This window comes from Papio anubis, chromosome 12, assembly GCF_008728515.1.
Source record: "Papio anubis isolate 15944 chromosome 12, Panubis1.0, whole genome shotgun sequence".
NCBI lineage: Eukaryota > Metazoa > Chordata > Mammalia > Primates > Cercopithecidae > Papio > Papio anubis.
Window position 1 is genome coordinate 113,843,441 of NC_044987.1, and position 4,072 is coordinate 113,847,512.

A 4,072-nucleotide genomic window follows, 5' to 3' on the forward strand; every position below is an offset into this window, starting at 1 on the left:
TCCCAAAGTGCTAGGTTTACAGGTGTGAGCCACTGCACCCAGCCTGAGAGGGAGTTAATATCCAAAATGTATAAGGAACTCCTACAACTCAACAATGAAAAACAAACAAATGAAAGAATGGGCAAAGGACTGGAATAGACATTTCTCTAAAGAAAAACATGAAAGCACATGAAAAGATGCCCAGCATCACTAATCGTTAGGACGCAGATCAAAACCCAGCCAGATACCACTTCACACCCAGACACTTATAATAGAAAAAAACAGCACATGTTGGCATGGATGTGGAGACATTGGTACCTGTGTGCCCTGCAGGGTAAAGTGTAAAATGATGAACTTGCTTTGGAAAATGGTATAGTGGTTCCTCAAATATTTAAACATAGAACTACCATATAATACAGTAATTCCATTTCTGGGTATATACCTAAAACAATGGAAAGCAAGGCGTTGAAGAGATTTGTACACCCATGTTCCTAGCAGCATTCTTCACAATAGTCAAGGGGTGGAAACAACGCAAATGTCCATTGACAGATGTATTAGTCAGTTTTCATGCTGCTGATAAACACATACCCGAGACTGGTTAACTTTTTTTTTTTGAGATGGAGTTTTGCTCTTGTTGCCCAGGCTGGAGTACAACAGCGCAATCTCGGCTCACTGCAACCTCTGCCTCCTGGGTTCAAGCAATTCTTCTGCCTCAGCCTCCTGAGTAGCTGGGATTACAGGTGCCTGCCACCACGCCCAGCTAATTAAGACTGGTTAACTTATAAAGGAAAGAGGTTTAATTGACTCACAGTTCCTCATGGCTGGGGAGGCCTCACAATCATGGCGAAAGGCAAGGAGGAGCAAAGTCGTGTCTTACATGGTGGCAGAGAAGAGAGAGAAATGAGAATGAAGCAAAAGGGGTTTCCTCTTGTAAAACCATCAGATCTCATGAGACTTATTCACTATCACAAGAACAACATAGAGGAAACTGCCCCGGTGATTCATCTATTCCCCCATTGAGTCCCTCCCACAAGTGGGAATTATGGGAGCTACAATTCACGATGAGATTTAGGTGGGGACACAGCCAAGCCATATCAACAGATGAATGGCTAAGCAAAATGTGGTCTATCCATACAGTGGAATATTGCTCAGCCTTAAAAAGGAAGGAAATTCAGACACATGCTACACATGGATGGACATTCAGGATCTCATGCTAAGTGCAACGAGTCAATTACAAAAGGACAGATACTGTAGGATTCCACTTATAGGAGGTACCTGGAGTGAGATGCGTAGAGTCAGAGAGCGGAATGGTGGGTGCCAGGGGCTGGGGGAGGGGGAATGGGGGTTAGTGTGGAGTTCTGGTTGGGAAGATGAAACAGTTCTGGAGCTGAGTGGTGGTAATGGTCACACAACAATGCACTTAATGTCACTGGACTGTATACTTAAGAATAGCTAAAATGACAAATTTTATGTTATACATATTTCACCACAATAAAAGTTAAAAAGAATAATTTAGATAAACCCTGAGAAGGTGTTCATCAAGGTTTCCAAAATGCCAGGTGGTCCTGGTCTTAGTCAGGTGTCTGCATGGAGAATGCTGGTGCCCCAGCCCCTCCTCCTGTCTGTGCCCACACGCAGTGCTGGGCTGGACACTTGTCTGTCCTGAGGGGAATGTGCAGCCTCTTGGCCTCCCCTGGAGAGAACGGGTGAAGGAATGACTGGGGCTCTCTCTGTGCCTCCTTGGGAGGAAACGGGACTCAGGCAATCTTAGACAGAAGCAGGGTCCTGAGTGGGGGATCACTAGCTGCTCTCTTGGGCCCTCCTGTCTGCCAGTTGCACCTCTGCTCTCTTCCAAGTGGCAGCCCCCACCAGGGGCAGTTGTCCAGCTCTTGTGCCTGGGCTGGCACTGGCAAGTTCAATTCCACGGGCATAAGCAGTCTCCATTCTGGCTTGGCAGCAATAAACCTGGCACTGGATGTTGTCCTGGTCCATACGTATGTGCCAATCGGTCCAGACTCCTAGAGCTCAACAAATGGTCTTGCGAGAGCCCAGCGCTGTGTGAGCCCGGGAAGGAAGTGCGGTGCAGTAGCCAGGTCGTGTTGCCCAGGCTAGGGCTTGGCCTTCTAGGGAGAACATCGAGGGACAGCCCGCCCTAAGGAAGTCCCTTTCTGAGGTGGGGATGGTTTTCCAGGGTTCCCTGGGCTCTCAGGTGCTCCCTCCTCCCCTGTACCCCACTCTTCCATACCCCAGGGCTCATCCCTTCTCCACCTGGGACCTTGTTCCACTGAAAATCTCCCTCTACCCTCCCATCTCATGGTTTTCTCCCTCCCCACTGGCTCTGCTTTCCCTACAACCAGCACCAATGCCAAAATCAGCACCAGGAACTGCCGTTCATATCGTGTCTACCATATGCCCATTTGAATCCTTATTGACAAGCTTGCGACCTTTGTCAAATTAGTGACCTATCTGAGCCTCAGTTTCCTCTCCTGTAGAATGGGCACATTAATACCTATTTTACAGATGGTCGTGAAATGGGTCGTGCCTGACACCGTTTGGCACTCAGCCAACTCTTGTTTGTTTCCTCGATTCTGCTGGGTTGCCTGGCATTTTGATTTCTCTTCAATTCATACCTTCGAATCTGCTGTAAACTTGGCAGCCACATCACCAAGCTCATTAGATTGCAGGTTGGGAAGCCTAATTAGGTTCTAAGGAGGTTAGAATCTGTCCTCAGGGTCAAGTTCTCAAGTTTTAGAATGTGGACTCATGACGTCATTTTGGTCCCTGGAGGCATTCTTCTCTAGCTATATGTGGGAAGCTCTGTGTTCCAGACTGTGAGGCTGCCAGGCAGCAAAGTTTCCCAAGTCTCAAGGAGCCATGTTATGAGTGTTTGACACTCAGGTCTTGGAAAGGAAGGTCAACATGCCCTGGGCCGATCAGACTCCATCATGTTGACCCTGGGAGGCACATTTTTGAGAAACAGTTAGGAACCAGGAAGCATTCCGAGGAGGAAAGCCAGGCTAAAGAAGACTCAGATAAAAAAGTCATCCCACCAGGTCTGGATGCAGTGTGACTGTATCAGTCAGCTTTTGCTGGGTTATGCCAAGTAACAAACAGGTACTAAACTCAGTGGCTTATAATAATTATAACAAAAAGGGCTGTTCTTGTTAATGTTGCACATTGCCTGCAGTAGCTGTGAGCCTGTTCTATGTTTTTTTCGTTCCAGGATTCAGGCTGAAAGATCAGCTATGAAACTGCTGGTTCTGAGGCACAGGAAAAACAGTGATGGCAGAACTGAGAAATGACTCTAAAGCCTCTGCTCAGAAGTGGCTTACATCCCTCTGTTCACATTTTATTGGCCATGGAAAATCACATGATCAAGTATGTCTTCAGACTTGATGGGCTTAGGGAGATACCATGCTCCCACAGGGAGGGGTGGTGACTATTTGGCCAGAACAGAGTAGATACCAACAGTTATTAAACTGCTTGTTGAATGAATGAATAGATGAATTCTCTGATCCTGGAAGGATTTAAATAAAGAATGGATGACCATTTGTATTAGTTATCTATTGCTGCATAACAAATTATTAAAAAACAGGCTGGGAGTGGTGGCTCACACCTGTAATTCCAGCACTTTGGGAGACTGACTTGGGAGGATGGCTTGAGCTCAGGAGTTCGAGACCAGCCTGGGCAATGGAGCAAGACCTCGTCTGTATTAAAAAAATTTATTAAAAAACTTAGTGACTTAAAGCAACAATAAACATTTATTATCTCACATAGTTTCTGTGGGGCAGTAATTCTGGAGTGGTTTGCTTAGCAGGATGGCTCAGATTTGAGGTTTCTCATGAGATTGTAGCCAAGTTATTGGTCAGAGCTGCAGCCATTTATAAGCTGCACTGCCAAGAGGTCCTGATTCTAGAATGAGTCAATGACATAGATGGGGAATTGGGACTGGCTGTTAGCAGGAGGCCTCAGTTCCTCACCAGGTGGCTTATCCACAGGGCTGCTTGAGTGTCCTCACAATATGGCGGCTGAATTCCTCCAGAATAAGTAATCTTGGAAAGAACAAGACAGAAGCCACAGTGTCTTTAAAGCT

At 46.5% G+C, this 4,072-nt stretch overlaps 1 long non-coding RNA gene across 1 annotated transcript; it reads left to right on the top strand.

Moving 5' to 3' along the window:
- The first annotated feature begins 2,278 nt into the window (after positions 1–2,278).
- LOC103877432 lies at positions 2,279–3,528 on the top strand. The gene is made up of 2 exons (XR_637122.3): positions 2,279–3,093; positions 3,203–3,528. It is a non-coding gene; the product is annotated as an uncharacterized LOC103877432 (long non-coding RNA).
- The last annotated feature ends 544 nt before the right edge of the window (positions 3,529–4,072 follow it).